Here is a 19,942-nt window from a genome sequence, read left to right as displayed (position 1 = left end):
AAGTCTAGTCTTGGAATAAAAAAAAATCCAATCAGCTGGGAAACTGTAGCCAACCCTAGCAATGTATCTATTTTATTTTTCAGTTTCAGCACAATCCTCCCCTTCAGCTAATTCCTCCCTATCGAATTGCTATCAATAAGGCAGCAAAACTGTATACTTTTTTGTTTGTTTTTTTGATTACCCCTTTTCCGAAACCTGCTTAACGTGCAGAACATTTTGCAGGCCCAGCTATCGGATCTTTGCAGAGTGGCTTGGCTGTCCCACAGAGCCTTTTCCACCTCTCCTTTCTGCTTCAGCACGGATTTGGAGCAGCCATCTGAGGGACATTGATGGAGCTTGAGAAAAGCCGGCGCATACAGCTATACTAAGCACCTGGCAGGAGAGGAGAGGAGGGAACCTTGCCCAACTGGGTGTTGGGATGCTGAGCACCTCCAGGCAGTGGAGCAGCGGGTCAATAGCAATTACAAGCAGAGAGGACAGAGGTTGACTTCGTCAGCACTTTTTGCGGGTTCAATTAGTTTCTCTAACCATCTCCTGGAGAGCTGGAGCTGCCTGTCATTCTTGCCGGTGGGGGGGGGGGAGAGAGGTTCAGTGGATGTATTGAGGAATGAGCTGGTGTTGCATGGCGATACACTCTTGCTTGAGCTGTGGGGAAGGGGCCTAGAATCAGTCTGGCCTCTGGAAAGTGATGGCCCTATGCTGCGAGCCATTACACAGGGGCAATATCTGCTTGTGTGCAGAGCCTCTTTGAGTTTTGGATGGTCAGCAACTGTTCTGAATGAAGTTCAATGGCTTTGCAACATCTTTTCCAATGCCAGAGCTAGAATTAGTGAGCTAAGGACAAGAGTGCCTCTGAGCATGTGGTCAAATGCATCCTGCATCTTTTACCCTACCCCTGCCTAAGATCACCAGTGTTCCTGGCAAGAGCCAATGATGCCCAAGTAGCCAAACATCTATTTCCAGCAACAACCATCCAGACACTCCACAGAGCTAACCTCAAAAAAGATATTGTAGAATTGGAAAAGGTTCAGAAAAGGGCAACCCAAATCATCAAGGGGTGGCCTGGCTTCCCTATGAAGAAAGGTTGCAGCATCTGCAACTTTTTAGGTGAGTAACAGATGACATAATAAAAATTAATACAATTATGGAAGGTATGGAGAAAGTTGACAGAGGAAAGTTTTTCTCCCTTTCTCATAGCACTGGAACTTGTGGAAGTCCAAATGAAGCTGAATGTTGGAAGATTTGGGACAGATATATGCAGGGCATGGTTAGACTATGGAACTCCCTCATACAGGAGGCAGTGATAGCCACCAACCCAGGTGACTTTAAAAGAGGATTGGACAAATTCATGGAAGATAAATGTTATGTACTGAAGTTCTCACCCTGGGCCAGCAGTGGGATACTGTAGATAGTTATGCAAATGAAGGATCAAAAGTGACGTTCAGTGATTGGATAGTTTTAGAAAGTTTCTACAGTAACGTTATACTGGAGCTCTATATAAGCAGGCTGACTGAGCCCTTCAGTTCAGTTCTGTTCTGGCCTCTGAATAAACAAGAGCTGTTTGAAGAATCTCTGTGTTGTCTGATATGTTCACCCACAACTTAACAATAAAGGCTGCCAATGGCTGCTGGCAACAACGGCTGCATATTGCCTCCATTGTCGGAGGCAGTAATGGTTCTGAATGCCAGTTGTTGGGAATCACCAATGATGAGAGTGATGAATGAAAATTCAGGTCCTGCTCACAGGCATCTATCTGGTCAACCATTGTGAGAAAAGGATGCTGTACTAGACGGGCTATTGGCCTGATCTAACAGGCTCTACTTATGTCTTTAGGTTCTCACAAACAAGGCATGACCATGAAGACTTTTTCTCTTGGTTTGTTTCCCAAACCTGGAATGCAGATATATTCTGCCTCTGAACATGGACGCTCCATTTAGTTATGACAGCCAATAGCTATCCAGAGCCCACTTCTCTTCCATGAAACTGCCTTTTCCCAAATCTGTCTAAGCTATAAACCATCCCTTTCCCCTTTTTAGAGCAGAGGAAGCAGGACTCTGGAGGAGATGGGCCTCTGGGATGATCCAGCCGAGCTCTCCTTCTGACGTTCTCTTTGCATTTGACTTGCACGATGCCAGAGGAGTCTCCCTGTGCATGTCGTTGTGCTACATTGGCAGATTCCCGCACACTTGGTGCCCTTGGCAAGGCGGCAGGGATGTGCAGCTCAGCAGCCTCCTGATCAGTGGGATGGGAGGATTTGAGTGACTCATCAGCAAAATACAGCAAGCGTTGTTTTTTTTTTTTTGGGGGGGGGGAGCCAGTAAAGCTGTCAACTTCCCCCAAGACGCCTCTTGGCCTCATTTGAGTCAGATTCCCAGGAAGCTGGAAAAGGCAGAGATGGTCCAAGCAGATGGAAAATTTAATAAGCGAGAAACCCTTTCTTCTCACCCCCAACAGGGATCGTCCCCGACCTCTCTGCAGCAACTTAGAGGAACTGAATCAAAACCAAACGTTTCATGCGCGCATGAATTGTGTAGCCAGAAAAACCTTGGCCAGCATTACAATAAGGAAGCTGAATTCTCCCAGTAGAAATCCTACACTGTGCTAACAGAATATTCAGTGCAAAAGTCTGCAGCCATTGGCTTGTCAGGGCTAATTGATACAACCATCGTTGTTCCTCTTCTTTCTCCCTCTCTCCTCCCCACCGTATAATTAGTGTATATAATCAATGATTTCAATAAAAGAATATTATAGAGCAACAAAAATGGGCTGCCACTTAGCTACTGCTGCTGCGATTGAAAAATGTAAAAAAACATAAGCTTTATCATTTTATTTTATTTTTTGCACTACTTGATTGTAATAATAATAATAATCCCTCAAAGTGGTTTACAAAGAGAATGAAACAATAAAATTATCAATGAAAGCAGTTTAAAATGACTAAAAACTGATTAAAACATTCTACACATTTGGGTTGTTGTTGTTTAGTCGTTTAGTCGTGTCCGACTCTTCATGACCCCATGGTCCAGAGCATGCCAGGCACACCTGTCTTCCACTGCCTCCCGCAGTTTGGTCAAACTCATGCTGGTAGCTTCAAGAACACTGTCCAACTATCTCATCCTCTGTCTTCCCCTTCTCCTTGTGCTCTCCATCTTTCCCAACATCAGTGTATTTTCCAGGGAGTCTTCTCTTCTCATGAGGTGGCCAAAGTATTGGAGCCTCAGCTTCAGGATCTGTCCTTCCAGTGAGCACTCAGGGCTGATTTCCTTAAGAATGGAGAGGTTTGATGTTCTTGCAGTCCATGGGACTCTCAAGAGTCTCCTCCAGCACCAGAATTCAAAAGCATCAATTCTTCGGTGATCAGCCTTCTTTATGGTCCAGCTCTACACATTTGGGTAGGCTTATATAAACAAAAATGCCTTTAAGCAGGTGCTAAAAAGAGTACAGTGAAGGCACATGCCTGATGTCAATAGGCAAAGAGTTCCAACATGTAGGTGCTGGGGTATTATGAGCACCTGTAATAGTACCAGCTCTGCAGACTGAAGCCGTCAAGTGGGTAGATATGGGGTATGATGCCAACGTCCCACCCAACCACTGCAGCTGTGCCTTTAAACAGTACTTTGATGCAAGCTATTCGGTTCCTCTCTTTTCTGCAGCAAATTTCTGCATCTCAAGCTGCTTTCAAATCCACAAGAGTGAGCTAGGTCTTTCCTGACTCTTGGTCACTTGGGAATCTTAACCACACATTTCATGAGACAAGTTTCCAAAAAGAGAAATTAGCCCAACCACCCAGAAGTACTCCTGGTTCTTAAGAGGCACATTGTCTTCCCTGCTGGCCTCTCCACTACTTGTAAGGGGCTGCAGGGTGTGTGTGAGAACTCCCAGTTTCTGCCCTTCTGTTACTGGTCTGGAAGCTTCAGGTACAGTTAGACTAATGATGGGAACACACGGCCACCAACACATGACAGTAGGGTTGAAGTTACTCTTGTGATTTCCCATCTGCTGCCGGGCCACATTCAAGGTTCTTGTTTTAATCCCTGAATCCCTTAAGGCCCAGGATATGTGAAGGTTTGATTGACCCTGTCCATCCTACTGAGATCATCCAAGGGAGCACTATTATTATTACAGTGGTACCTCTGGTTGCAAACGCTTCTGGTTACGAGCTCCACTAACCCAGAAGTAGCTGCTTCTGGTTGTGAACTTTGCCCCAGGATGCGAATGGAAGTCGCGTGCCCCTGGTGTGCTCGCAGCGGAAGGCCCCATTAGCGAAAGCACGCCTCAGGATCAGAACGGTTTCAGCTTAAGAATGGACCTCTGAAATTAATTAAGTTCGTAACCAGAGGTACCACTGTAATTAAATTTCTATACCGCCCTTCGTCTGAGGATCATGGGGCGGTTTACACTGCAAATCACTATTAGTGGTCCCCCATGGAACAGGAGCATAATTTTGCATCAGTGAGACATCATACCTTCAGTGTTGCAGACCCAAGTTTCAGGCACCTGGTTAACTCCATCTTATTTTGAGAGGTCTTTGGCTCATGATGCTTTACAAACGTTCTTGATATCCTTTGTTTAAATTTCTGAGTTTTTAATTTTCTGAGGTTTCAAATTTTATGAGATTCAGTTTGGGCGTGAGTTGTGTATATTGCATATTTCTATCGTTGTCAGCTGCTTTGAGACCCAGGTGATGAAAAGCAGGGTATGCATTTTAAAAAAATAAATGGAAATAAATAACAAGCACCTGTTCCACTCAGTTCCTTGCTCGGAATGCAGACAAGCTCCCTTGCTGATTCAGCAATCATACTAGTGACAAAAAAAAATCTGAAAATTCCAAGCTCAGCTATTGGCTGATGTTCATCCCATGCTCTAAACTTTGCATTCCCTTTCTGCCCTGGAACTTTATACTGCAAGTTCTTTGGGGCACAGAACTGTCTGCATTGCTCACATTACTCTCTGCAGCTCATGTTACCCTCTCCTTTTTTCTCTTTTGATACTTGCAATAGACCAATTCCAATTGTTTATAAACTGCAGATGAGATGGTAAAACAAGGGCTGAGATGAAATTCATCAGCATATATTTTTCATGGAACATTTCTGAGATTTCCTCCCCACCCAACCCCGCCGGAAGAAAAAAGGACAATTTACATAATTTCCCTCAAATATCTCCCACCATTTTAAGTGGCAGCCAGAATTCTTCCCTCCTTCTCTGCAACCCCACCTGTGCCCTGAAATAATTGTAGGTCCAGGGCACTGTAGCTGGTGCAAAATGATGGGCAAGCTGCCGACAGTGTTGCTGCCCCTGCCCAACTGGCAATGCCAATTTTTATAAGGGGTAGGAGGGAGAAGGGAGTTGTGCTACAATCACGGTTACTGTTGAGCCCACCTGTGAGAAACTCTTGCAGAATTTCTCCACCCCTTGGTGAAATTCAGTGAATTAGACCCCTACTAGTTTGGGTCACGAAGAGTTGGACATGACTAAATGACTAAACAACAACAACAACAAGTTTTTCTGCACACATATAGGGTGGAAAATGTCAAGAGCCCGTTTTCTTGTAACTCTAGGTAAGGGTGTTTCTTGAATGGACCATCTTGGAATGCTGGTAAGGTCTCACATGTCAGGATGTATATACAGACAGACAGACAGACAGACAGACAGACAGACACGCATACACAGGGCTGCCACCCCTCAGTACGTTGCTTTCCAGTCCCTGTGTGTCCTTCCATCCCTGCTTTATTCAGACCTCTGCTGTTGTTTAAAACCACAATTTTAAAACCTCATTCTCTTTTGCTCCCTTCTCCCTCCCTGACTTCATGCAAATCCTCCACTGGATTCTGTGTGATGACCACCTTACATTTTTATGTATATGGGCAGATCATATAATCCCTGCACACAAGGAAATAGCATATCAAGAAGACGTGCCAGTTCTTTATGCAAAGGGATTTTTCTTTTGGTGTGGAGGAGGATTCTATCTTCTTCTTCTTCTTCTTCTTCTTCTTCTTCTTCTCTCTCTCTCTCTCTCTCTCTCTCTCTCTCTCTCTCTCACACACACACACACACACACAACAACAACAACAACAACAACAACAGCCTGATATGTGGTTATCTAGACACAGGATGGTCCCTTTAGTTGGATCAAGATCCAAGACAAAAGGACATACCAAGGTTCAAGATTGGTGAAGCCACACCCATCCCTTCCTCTTTTTTCCTGATTTATTGGTAACAAGACAGGGAGTTTAAGAGAATTTACTTGTCACGAGTAAATATTCTGCTCTGCACCATCTCAGTTCTTTTTTAAAAATAACTTTTTTTCCCCTTTTTTCTTCCTTCAGCGTTCACATCTGATGCAATTAAGACGTCGTTAGCAAACGAGGGGGCTGGAGGGGAAGGAAAGGAAGATGTTTCCTTGAAAACAACATTTGTGCCACCAGCCTCATCTCTTATTTTTAGAAGCATAATCAAGGGAGACTTCCATCTCCTTTTCCCTCCCGTCCCTTACTGAATCAGAACTCTGCGTCTAGAAAGAATGGCGCGCTTTGGAAAGGAGGATGTGGGCACACGAAAACAGCAATCAGATCATGGGGGGCAGGCTTGGCGAGTGTGGGGCTTGCCCGCCAAAACGGCGATGCGGAGTCTGGATCTTGCCAAGTGTTATCAGGCGCCCCCCGTGCTTTTGTCTGCATCTGCGAGCGAGCGAGAGAACGGGCGAGGGAGAGTCGGCATTTAGCCGCGGAAGAAAAGGTTTATTTAGCTAGCACATCCATTTACATTTTTATAACAAAACCTCAAAGTTCCGATTGATCAGGCGGGCCCTGCTTGTAGTACAAAGAATGGGATGATTAAAAGGGTTCAGAGCCATGATTGCAAGTGTGGAGATGAGAGCAGATTCTTCCTGCCCCCCACCCTGTTGCTGAGGAAGGTGCATCCAGTCCGCTGGGCTGTGATTATTTCTCCCAAGGAGAAAGAATAGCTAGCATGCATAAAGCAGGGTTTTTTTGTTTTAAAAAGTGAGTTTTCAAGCCTTGTGATAAGAGAAGTCTGGGTCATTGGACATTAATAGATTGGCAGGACAGTCTGTGCAGACAAAAATAAATCATTTCTTCAAACAACACATTGTTAATTTAACTAATCTGCTGCCAAAGGATAGTGTGATGATCTCCACTCCTTCGGATGGATTTCAAAGGGGATTAGGCAAATTTGTGGTGTAAGAGAGGTCTAGTGGCCACCACAATGGCCAGGTGGAGCTTCCCTGTACAGAGGCATTCTACCTGTGAATAGCATTTGCTAGGGAGCAACAGCAGAGGAGGGTTGCTGTCCTGTTTGTGGACCTCTGGTGGCTGGAATATGATTGAGCAGTGCAGGATTGGCCAGTGTTAGATTAGATGGGCCTGTGTTCTGACCCAGGATTCTTGTATCCTTATGTAGAGCGCTGGAAGAACCTCACGTACATCAGCAATCAGGCCATTCCATGCTCCAGATTGAAGCAACCTGCTTTGTGGGTACCACAAGTGGGGGGGCAGTGGGGACAGATGAAGGCATGGACAGGAGTTTGGTGAAGTGTGGCTTTTATAAAGTGTGTGTACTACAAGGAATGGTAGGATAGGAAAGCTCAGGCCTGCAGACCAAATATAAGAACATAAGAAAAACTGTGCTGGATCAGACTAGATGGACCTGATCTAGCCTCTGAATGCCAGTTGCTAGGAAACACAAATGAGGAGAACACTTTGTCCTTCTTGTAGGCTTCACATGAGCATCTTTTTGGCCACTGGGCAAATAGGATGCTGGACTCACTTCTAAGACCAAAGTTTCCCTACCACTGCTTTCTAAAACCATTATTATTGCTGCTGCTTCTGCTGCTGTGTTGTTATTTAAATTTCTATACCGCCCTTCTTCTAAAGATGACAGGGTGGTTTACAATATAAAAATACAGAAATATATACCAAACCAATAACAAATAAACAATAACAATAACTCCTCCCACAACACCCAGTATTATTATGTGCATTCTAAATGTAAATCTTATATAGGTGTATTGACATTTGGTGCAGTGAAAGGTACCCTGGCTCCATCACTCTGGAATAATGGTTCTTCCTAGAGGAGAAATGGATAGTCCTCAGGCCCCCATCTCAGCACAGTCATGTACTTATAGCTTATACTGAAATCTAGCATCTTTATCTTCCGATGAGAAGCATGATGCTATTAAATACTTCAAACAGAGTTGTATCAGCAAAAGGGATCAAAAGGTTGGCAAAGACGTCTCCTTAGATGATTCGGGAGTTCGAAGTTTCAGTAGATTAGCTTGGAAGGAGTTCAAATGATATAATTAAGAATCAAGATCAAGTTGAATGGAATTTGGATAGCTCTACAGAAAAAAAGATTTCATCAGAGTCATTCAAGTATAAGGCATCCCTGCATTGCGATACTTATGCAGAAATGAAATGAAGCAGCAGAGGTTCAGCTTTGCAGAAATTGAACATGGGCATGCAGTGTAAGTATGAAAGGAGAGCCTGCTGCACCAGGGCAGAAGACCATCTTGTCCAGCATCCTGTTCTCACGATGGACAACCAGATGTATGTGGGAAACCCACAACTATGAAATGAGCACAAGAGCACTATCCCCACTTGTGATACCCAGCCTCCAACCATGAGGGGAGAGCATAGCCTTGGACTTAACTTCCATGAATTTGTCCAATCCTCTTATAAAGTCATCCAAGTAGGCATCAGGGACTGGGCAGAGGAGGAATGCTGGAGACTGCCTCCCCCTCCTGAACCTTCTAGAGGAAGACAGTACAGATTTACAACAGTGGTTTAAGGAAGGTCACAGCTCAGAGGTAGATGAGGGGCAAAGTTAGGAAATAATGGAAGAAGAAGGGGGAAGCAGAGCCAGAGCAGCTGGCTGTCACGTTATCACTAGAAAGCATTCCAGACCCCCGTTCTCCCAGAATCCAGCGACCATTGAAAGTAGGAGAGCAAAGGGCTTGGAGGCAAATGGCCCTAAGCAGCCACCGTAAGGTGGGTGGTGCTGTTAACGACTGAGGAGAGAAGGGGATGGAGATTACTCAGAGCAATGCCATTACTCCAAGAGGCTGCATTTCTAAGCTTCACTCTGTGAATATTGAATAAAACGCTTTGGTAAGAACTCTCCTTGTCTATCTATTCCTGGCAGCCTACCATGGGAGGATTGGATTCCCTGACGCCTGGCAGTAGGTGGCCATCACTGCCTCCCAATGTTGCTGAACTGCAACTCCCATGATTCCCACACCTATACTGGAGAATGCTGACCTCACCGCAGTGACACACGCTTGGAAACCTGAAGGCTGGACTACTGTGATATGCTATATGTGGGGCTGCCCTTAAAGACTGCTTAGAGCCTTCAGTTAGAAAAGTGGGAGCCTGATTGATAGCAACTGATGGGAGCACCTTACTTAACTGTTCTTTGAAATTCTCACCCCAGAGAAGCTTGTCAGGCTGTTTCACCTTTCAGAAATTAGTAATGAAACTTTTTTTTTTTCATTTCACCCTCCATTTGGATTTTTATTTTAATCTAAGCCAGGGATGGGGTACCTGTGGCCCTCTAGATGTTGTTGGATTGTTTTCTGGCTCCCACCATCCCTGACCATTGGCCGTGCCGATGGATTCCAAAAACGCCTGCAGGGGCCCATCCCTGAATTAAATGGAGCATATTTCATCTGCTGCTTGTGAGTTGCCACTTTAAAGCAGTTTGATGTTTGAAAACAGATTCCGTTTTTGTATAATTTGGGTTTTCATTTTAAAGGATAATGATGCTGATTTTAATTGGATTTTTTTAATATCGCACTTTAAGTTTATTTGTATTGTTTTGCATGGCTGTTGTTTGTCTCGCTGAGAAATGCCCTAAAGGGGTGGTGGAAGGAGAAGTGGCACCATGTTGGCAGGATGGAAATACAAATAAATAAATGAATAAATAAAGCCACAGATCTAGCAGCACAGATGGAACTCTCATATTGCCTCTTATGCAACATGCCTTTTTCTCCCATAGTCAAGTCACTTCACACATTCATCTGCCAGCTAGCAAGTGTAGAGGGAAATCTGCCACATGTGTGAACCAGTCCAGGGTTTTCTGGAGGAAAGAGGCATGAACGCTGCCTCCCTTAAATTCCCAGGAATAGCATAACGTACTGTGGCTGCCAGCTATTCCTGGCAACTGAATGCTGAATTTGATGGGCCTTTGTTCTGTGCCCACAAAGAAGCTGTATGTTCTTTATTTTTTTATTAAACTGGGTCAATGAAGGCACATCACTACATATTGCAGTTAACTCCCTTATTTGCCTGCAAAGGTCATCTGCTTCCCATGCCACGAGAAAATATTTTAGGAGACTAACACAGGGGTGGGAAACCTCAGACTCAGGGGCCAAATGTGGCCCTCTGGGCCTCTATATAGCCCTTGAAATGCACCCCCTCAGAGGACCTCAGGCAGTGGTGTGCGGTGGAATTTTTTTGTAGGGGAACAGTTAGGGCCAGAGGTGCCAGCTTGCATGGGCAATTGGGATGTTGTGCATGAGTATCACACCTCCCTCGCTAAGCTGGGCAGAAGCTTCCTGGGCTTAGGGAAGGAGGCGCCAGGCTTTAATACTTTAATACTCCACCAGGATAATTTAGGTGTCTAGCCTATTCTCCACAATCCACTGACTACATGCCACCTCCCTCAGGGTGTTTTTGCCTGGCTGAGACACCTCCTTGAATTCTGAGAATGCCTCTTACTGGTCTACATGGTGGATAGAGAGGGGTTTTGTGAGTGTGTATAAAAACTAGCCTTCTGTACAAAGGTAAAATTGACATTGGTTGTTCCAACCGCTTTTGCTTCTAGGCCCACCACTAGCATGTGACTGAGAGGAAGTTTCCCAGAAGACAATGCAGCTCTCGGGCTGGGGGAAATTGTGATCCCCAGACTAACACATAGAAGGCAGACCAGATACCTGGGCCTGGTTCAGGCTTTCAATGGCTGAATTAAGGAGGTTTGCATCAAAATGCCACCTCAACCCTTTCCTCCCAGTCCTACTTGCATTTGTGACTAAAGAGATGGTTCCAAGTGCTTTTCGTCAATTTCCACAGCTTCCCAAAGCACCCCTTACTTTTGAAACTCTGAATCTTTTTCTTTTTTCCCCTGAAAGCTTCTGCCTTGAACTTTAAACGAGGCACACACAACAGCTGGAGAGATTAACGATGCGGGAAACCCAAGGCTCTTCATCTTCCTGATTTGAGAACGTAAGTCAAGCCTTAATTTAGAATTTTATCCAACTTTAAATTATATTTCTTTTGATTGGAGCACATTTACTATGGAATGAGGCTCATGTATTTTATTTGCCGTGCCGTGACTAGGGTTTGTGATCGATCTACCGTAGTGATGAATGCTTGCTTTGTTCTACCGAGTGAACATTCTGCACGTCTCTTCTTCTATGTAATTTTTATGGTCCTATTGTGCATAGTGTTGCTATTTTTGGAAGCCTGTTTTCTAATTCCTTTTTTATACAGAGCAAATTTGGTGTCACATAATGAGCCATCCACTGTAAATTCATCTTCTCAAACCTGGGTTTGCTGCAGTGTGATGTGTGAACTGTTCCATATATGTTGTTGCCCACTAGAACTGCAACCTTGCATTAGATTTGTCCTGGTAGACACCACCTCATAGACTGGAGCTGAACATTTGTCAAGCCTCCAGGGCTACCTCAGCCTAAACATGATAGCCACTGTCTTGGAAGGGAGGTCTATCAATGGCTATTATCCATAACATAGGAAGTGCCTTGATAGCAAGTTAGACCATTAGTCCATCTAGCACCTTATTATCTGCACTGAGTGGCAGTGGTTTTCCAGGGTTTCAGAGAGGGGGCATTTCTATCCCTACCTGGGCATGCTAGGGACTGATCCTGGGACCTTCTGCATGCAAAATAGATGCATTAACCACTAAGCTACAGCCCTGCAACACCTGCAACAAATCCACCTCATCAGTATATTCCATTCCATCTCTCCCACCGGTTTTCCGCTCCCCCTTCCAACAGTCAGTCAACATTCCCTGCCTGTTGAGTATGATCAGTCCTCATTTGGAAGCTTTGAGATGTCCCCTCCCTTTAAAACCTATCTTGCAGTACTTCTGCAAAGCTTGCAGCATCTCCAAGTCTGCCCTCTCTCTGTCTTGCATGTATGTGGATTCTTATGTTTTGACTACATAAGAGTCCAGTCCTGTGAGATGACTTTGTTTTTAGTGTCTATTGCTGTAGGAGGAAGAAGAGTGAAGGAAGCAGCTGAAGGAAGAGGAGAGGGTGAAGAAAGAGCTGTGAGTGGAGGGGGGCCCTTTTCCCATCTTCTGGCCCCTCTAGGAAACTAAGCAAACCTGCTGCACCCAGAACTAGATGTGGAGAGTGAAGCTGAATGGGACAGCTCAAGGAAGTACCATCCACCTTGAGCCTGCCCACAAAAAGCAAGTCTAGAGTGAGAGATCAGGGTGTTGTCTGCTGTTTCCAAGAACTCTTCTCATTGTGAGACTTTTCTGGGTGAGCTGAGAGTGTGCTTGGGCCCTGGGTGAGAACCAGAGACTGAGAAGAGAGGGCATGTCAGAAATAAAATGAATTGGCATTGATTAGCAACTTTGTATTCATGTAACATTTTTCTATGTAACGGTGTATTTTTGTAATATTTTGATTAAGTTGTCTGTTGTTGCTTCACTTTTTTGCACACCGCTTGGATATATTTTTAATAGATTAAGTGGTATAGAAATTAAATTATCTATCTGACAGCACATCACTGAATACTAGTTGCTGGAAGAGGGCTGTTGCCTTCAGGTTCTGTTTGGGGGCTGACCACAGACATTTGTTGGCCACTGGTGGGAAACTGGAGGCTAGACTAAATGAGCTTCAAGCGGATCCATCAGAAAACTCTTCTTCCTCTAAATTTGCATGAATATTACATAGCTTTACTTCTGCCAGGCAAAGTTTTCTCTACTTGAAACATCCACATCTCCCTCTCTTAGCGGAGCTGTTTGTCTAATGAGATGGTTGCCTGCTGCGGATCCCATATACTTATGAGGTAGAATATCTCCTTTGAGGATCCAGGACAGCAGCAGGGAAGAGGAAAACTGGAACATAGCAGTTCACCCTACTCTGAGTATTTCAGTGATAAAAAAGTGTGTGTGCGCGCGCACACAGACACACACATATTCTCTGGTACAGTTTTCTTTAAGTCATAAAATTCTGCAGAAGATGGCATGGAGCCCCAAAAAAGGGGCAGATAGTGATAGCTCAGCACAAAACACACATACAATAGTTAATCTAATGGCTTCCAACTTTTAGATTTTTTCAGCAGTCCCTCCGGGGTAGCCTCACAAAATGCTAGTGGGGCAAAAAGCTGCATAGGAAATTGTAACAGCACACAGGGGTGAACAGAATGGAGCTGACCATGGTGCTGAATCAGAAAGCAAACCCCATGCTAGTTGTAAAACAAGGCTCCGTTTATGCCAACCTCTTCCTTCCTATCTAGACAACAGAGGTCACTTGCTGGGCTATATTATATTACAATCCTCTATGAATTGTTCATGGAGTCTCTGAAGATGTGCTAGTTGTCTGATGCAGCAGGTATCAAATGCAACTTATGCCACGACCATGAACCTGCCTGCCTGCCTGCTGAGAACTACCTTAAACAATACAGATGGCAGTATAATACCACCATGGGGCAGAGGCACTATCAGCGGGTGACCCTGGAAGGAATGGCCATACCACACAGGACAATGCAAAAACAAACTGCAGCGTGTCGAGATATTCGGACTGATGGAAAGTACCCCACGAAGTACTCAGGAGTCAAGCTGTGTTTCAAGTAGGGCTTTATTCCAGTTGCTGTCTTGCATCATTATAAAGCAGTCTTCTTACATCGAGGAATCAGCATACACAGGAAGGATCACATACAAGGGGGGAGCCACTGGGGATAGTTAACCATACCTCTTTACACTAACTGGTTTCAGACCAATTAGCCAATGCTCCACCAGTTGTGATGCCGACTCATGCCTCGTTCCATCAGCTTTGCTGAAATACCAGCTCCATCGGGTACTTTGTACCCCTGAACTATTTCTATGCCATTATTTATTTGTTATTTATTTATTTGTTGCATTTATATCCCCCTTTTCCCCCCCAGAAGTTCAAGGTGGTGTACATTATTCTTTCCCTCCACATTCAATCTACACAACAGCCCTTTGAGGTAGGCTAGGCAGTGACTTGTCCAAAAGAACCCAGGGAACTTCATGGCTCAGTGGGGATTTAAATTATGGTTTCCCAGGTCCAGGTCCACATTGACTCTCTGTGATGGCCTGGGAATCTGATTCAGAAGCTGAACCGGAGGAATCCCAGCCTGCACAGGAGTCCCCGCCTCCAGGGCCGGCTAAGCCGGGGCAGGGCCTTCAATCTGAAGGGCCCACACCTGTGCCGGATCCTCAGGAGCAGACATCAGATGAATCCACTCTGGCTCTGGGGGTGATTGAGGACCCATTGCCTGCAGGTGCTCTTCTCCCAGCCCTGTCAGGGGAAGGTGAGGCTACCTCTAGGTCCAGTAACCCTCCAGCCTCTCCTGAGCTGCAGAGGCTCAGGGCAGAGAGGCGGAGGGAACTAAGTTCTACCAGGAGGAGTGCTCACCTTAAGGCCAGGAGGGGCGAGTCATCTGTGGGCCAGGACCGCCCTAGGCCCCAGAAGAGATAAAGGCCAGTCGGCCCAGTCCCAGGTTGCGGGAGCAACATTGCTGGAAACCTGTTCCTGCCAGCACCCTGACCCGCTCTTCTGGAGTTCCTGACCACGCCCGGCACCTTGCCTTGGACCCCGCTTCACCCTTGACAGACAGCCTCCAGACCCTCGACCCAGGACCGGACTCAGACCACGCCACACGGTAACCCCCCCCCCCCGGGACCAGCACACTCTCATTGTAAGAACTACTATTTAAGAATTGATTCCTGGGTTTGCATACCTCCCCCCTTCTGTCCCCAACACATTTCCCTTGTTTGTCATGTCTTTTAAATTGTAAGCCCGTGGGCAGGAACTGTCACGTTTTAACTGATTGTGTGTAAGCCAATCTTGGGCCTTCCTTTCACAGAAGAGCAAGCCACAGATGTTTGAAATATAGTTAGCCAAATAGCTTATCTGAGATTTCAACTTGAGCTGAGAGCCTACCCAACCACCGGGCCATTGGCACTGGGCTTCAGGATGGTACCAAGGACAGATTGCATCTTTCTCTCACATGGTCTTAGCTCCTGATGCCCTCATATCACCTTGTGATCATTGTAGCTCAGGAAACAATCACTCAATAATTCTGCTCACAGAAGATGGCAGGGGAGAAGTTAGGGGGAAATATTTCTCTTTTCATTGTTATAGGCGCTTCCACTAATATAGGAGCCCACGGGGGGGGGGGCGTGGAGGTCAATAAAAATCATGTGGCTTCCACTTCCTTAAGACTTTATTACAAGCTCTGGGGTTCTGCTAAACAGCATAATAAAATGTAAGTAAGTTCAGTGGTGCTTTTGGGGAGGGAGTCTCTCCAGATTGCTACTACCATCTCTTTCACTGTTTGCTGCAATTTCCATGGAAGAATTGGGGGGGGGGGGGTAAATGGGATGAGGAGTGTGTAAATATAGATCTCTGGACTCAATAGGGAATGGTGTTAAAGTACAGTGGTACCTCGGGTTAAGAACTTAATTCATTCTGGAGGTCCATTCTTAACCTGAAACTGTTCTTAATCTGAAGCACCACTTTAGCTAATGGGGCCTCCTGCTGCCGCTGCGCCGCAGCTTTGTGATTTCTGTTCACATCCTGAAGCAAAGTTCTTAACCCGAGGTACTATTTCTGGGTTAGCTGAGTCTGTAACCTGAAGCATCTGTAACCTGAAGTGTCTGTAAGGTACCACTGTATTATGTTCTTTGGCCCCAGTCTATCTAATGTGGATTGTTACTCATCTGCACTATACATTAAAACAGTAGTATGCCGCTTTAAACAGCCATGCCCACACCCAGCCCAAGAATCCTGGGAAATGTAGTTTTTAAGGGTTCTGATACTCTCAGACAGCTATAATTCCCAGAGTGGTTTAACAGACAATCTGTCTTCACTGGGAGCTCTGAGAATCAGAGCTCTGCAAGGGGGATAGGTAAAAACCATCAGCACCCTTAACAAACTACAGTTCCCAGAGGTAAACCATGACTGTTTAAAGTGGTGCGACACTTAATGGTGCAGCCAGGGGCCTGAGTTTCATGAAAACTGTTGGGTCAATATAAGGCACAACAAGTTTAACTCCCGTTGTTTAGCATGTAAGAGTAGCTGCTTGTGGCAAATTTTGACTGGCCTTTCCCCTCCTTGAAGCCCATTACAGAATGCTCCTTTTGGATAGGACAGGCAATGCAGTTAGCTCTGTCAGAGAGTGTGCAAATCTCTGCGATATCCTGGATGGGAGGCTAGTATTGTGATGCAATGCCATCAGGCAGCGCACAAAGAGGAGGCAGGAGGGTTTCGTTCATTCAGCTAAGAATAAGCATCAGCTTCTATAGAGGCAGTTGCTCAATGTGGTGCCTGTGATGTCAGTAAATCATAGCCGTAAATGGTGTGTGTTTTGCAATGTGGCTGGAAATATGCAAGTTGAATGCAAAATATGAGTCAGTCACAGAATCTGGTGCCTAATGAGATGTCAGCCTGAAAGCAGAGCTGCAGTCTCTGCAAAGCCAGGCTGCAAAGACCTGTTGGTGTACGTGTGAGAGAGTGTTCTAATATCTGGCTTTCCTTCATGCTTCCATAGACATGACAGGCTTGACTGCCCAACTAATGTGCAGATTCCACAGTTGCTTGTGCAGCCAAGGCATGCTTTGGGAAATTCTTGGCAGAGTGAATTATGGGCCTGGGAGTTTATTTTCTTTCTGGTTGTACACTTATATCCCACCTGTCATGGAATCCAAAATTGAGTCCATGTGGTTCCCAGGAGACCTCCAATCCAGGCTCTGAACAGATCTAGATCTGCTTCGCTTTGGCAAGGTGGTGGCCTCACCCCTTCAGACCAAGAGGCAAAAACAAAACAAAGAAACTTGTAGGACTTGCGTATCAAGGTTTGCAGATCCCTCTGTGCCACCCTGAGAACCAGAATTACTCTCAGAGCAATTCCTTTTACTTTATTTGAATTTAATACTGCTGTCGTGCCTTACCAGAAATCTTTAAATGCACTTAGCTTTAAGTGAAATCTGATGCCAACTAGAGATGTGAAACTCCTCTCTTGGGGAATTATTCTAATCTGATTTAAATTCTTGGAACTTCTCTCAGAATTCTCCACAAACACAGTTGTAATTGTACTCAGGAATAACTTTTCCGTGGCTTCCTTTAGATTCCTTTTCTGAACTCCACAGTGTGGCGATCAACACAGGGTCCCCAGATGTTTCACCATCTATTGATCCCTGTGCCACCACTTTGTTTCTCGCTGCCACCACCCAGGCCCTACCTGGTACAATACTGAGTCCAGTCAGGGTTAAATTGGAACATAAACTTCTGTTTATTTATTATAGTTTAACAAGTGTGTGGTTTCATAAACGGCATCGGTCCATTACAATCATGGGTTGCCTATCCAGACCTATGACTTCTGCTACCTGCTCTCACTCACTAAACCACCTCTCTTCCTAGTTCCCAACTGTTCCTGACTCAGCTTATTTTGTTACACTAACTCAAACTACCCACAGACTCTATCCCAATTCACTCCCACTCCAACCAGCCACCCAACTCCCAACCAACTCCTCTTTTGCCCCTCCCAGAGCTGGTTTTATAGGCCCTCTGACTCCACCCCCTGGGTTCTGATTGGGTAACCTGTTTAACTATTTCACCTCCAGCACTCTCATATGTTAACGTCACACACAGCCCAAAAGGTTCATGTCCTCTGCCCTAACCTTCCCCCAGCCCAGAAGTGGGCTTATGCAGAGGTCTGTGCCCTCCAGAAAATAACTGTTCCTACAAATTCAGAAGGAGCACATGCCGCTAGTTCTCATGGTTCTGAATGCAAACTCAGATACTAGTGGGCAATGCCCAGTGAATGCTGGAAAAGGAGCTTATAAAAAAGCCCAGAGTGTAAGGCAAGGGGTTCAGGACCCTGGACACCTCCTTACCTCTCACAATGGCTAGCAGAGGCTGGAGAAATGATGCAAATTTGTGGTGGTTGCAGAATTCAGATTTTCCATGGCACAGAATTGTGTTTTATTTATAGCACAGCATGCAGACAGCTCTGGGCCTGAACACTGGAGGTTTTGACAGATTACCTAAATGCTTTCAGAAATACCTTGGCCAGCTTGAGGGCCAGAATGCTGCTTCTTCTTGAGAGTCTCAGGAATAAGGATTTTGCTCAGAAATCGCAGAAGACTAACCACTCCACCCGGGTGCATATGGAAAGCCTGATTCACCCCAAGAAAGGCTGCCTTTCTAAGCAGGAGCTGGAAAGAATTTCTGAGCACCTCAGTGAATACGGGAGGCCAGCCAAAAAAAAAAAACCACAAGCAAAAAACCAAATGATTATGCAACCCAACACAGCTATACTTTCACTGCTGCTCCTCCTCTTCCATGAATGTTTTCACTTTCCTGTCTAAAACGGTTCTAATTGAAGACAAGAAGCCCAAAGTGATGCTGCCCCCAGATGCCCTATACACTGGCTCCCCCTCTACCACCCGCCCATGGTTCAGTCCATCACAGCGACCAATCTGACAGCAGCATGTAAATGAGCATGGGGATGAAACCTTGATTGGTTCGGACAGCCCAGCCAGCCCTGGAGGCTGTGGGTTGAGGGTTCTAATCCAGTGTCACAGGACTCGGCCTGCCCTACCCCACCTGCGTCGCCCTGCCCTGCCCCACATTACCATGTGGGGGGTTTTTTCCCCTCACAGGGTAGCTTGAGAACCAACCCCTCCTCCTCTAACTGCCAAGCTAAGAGCTCCAGCGATGTACACACTGCTGGAGAAGGAAGCTAATCTGATGTGACATCTCTCTCCAAGCACGTGACACAGCATGGACAAGACCAGCTGAGGCCTCTGTGTGGTGTGCGTCGTCTTTGTCCTGGGAACATTTAGCACCAGGCACTTAAGGCCAAACAAAGAAGTGCATGTCTCCAGCAGTAACACATGAAATCGCAGCACACAAGGTTGACCCTTCCCCGCCCCCGCATGCCCCCAAAAGCAATTCAAATTTCTGATTTTGCTTCTTCTGCTTAGATGCTAATCTCATGGGGGTTGGAGAGGATGCTCCTCTGCATATGGGTGCACAGTGTGTGCAAATTTCTTTTTTTTTTTGGGGGGGGGGATGATTAATTTCACCACAGTTAGAGCCCTTCCTCCCTCTGAGGTGATTAGGGTGGCAGATATGGGTCTCCACTCCACCCTCATCCCATTGAAGGCTAGAATTGAAACACACAAGATTGCCCATTTGCACAAGTATTCACGCAGACACACACACACAATTTCAGATTCTGTGATGAGAAATCATTTATTTGACCTGTCCTGGTTAGATGCCAGTCTAGCAAAGGGTTGCGAATGTGTGTGCACGCCTGTGTGTACATTTTCCATGGTTTTATTTTATTCCATTTCTGAATCGCTCCCTATAAAACATCTCAAGGCAATTTAGCAATAAAAACACCAACCATTTCATATCTCGAAAGCATTGCCATACAGGTACAGACTGGGGTAAGAAATCTCAACCTAAAAGGATTTGGGAACCACCATCGGTCTGCCAGCTTGGTTCAGGTGGTCTGTGGCACATGTGTGGATTTGTGGCTGAAGATTGAGGAGGGCAGATCCATTGCACCGAATGGTAATTTTGATTTTTAATTGTTTTTTCACTGCTTCTTTTATTGCATTTTGTTGTGTTACAATTTGAGTTCCATGGAACTACATTTGCTACAGCAAGCAGGAAATTCATTAAGTGGTCCGCTAAGACCCTCAG

The 19,942-nt window shown here is 45.5% G+C and overlaps 1 long non-coding RNA gene across 1 annotated transcript in view; it reads right to left on the bottom strand.

Moving 5' to 3' along the window:
* The window catches only part of LOC308574725, a 325,877-nt gene extending 308,016 nt beyond the window's left edge, over positions 1–17,861 (bottom strand). Inside the window, exon 1 of the long non-coding RNA XR_014002575.1 lies at positions 17,752–17,861. This is a non-coding gene — a long non-coding RNA (uncharacterized lncRNA). The remainder of the gene's footprint in view (positions 1–17,751) is intronic.
* Positions 17,862–19,942: the final 2,081 nt, after the last annotated feature.

Source organism: Podarcis bocagei (assembly GCF_964188305.1).
Source record: "Podarcis bocagei genome assembly, chromosome: 15".
NCBI lineage: Eukaryota > Metazoa > Chordata > Lepidosauria > Squamata > Lacertidae > Podarcis > Podarcis bocagei.
This window is presented reverse-complemented; position numbering and strand designations above follow the sequence as displayed.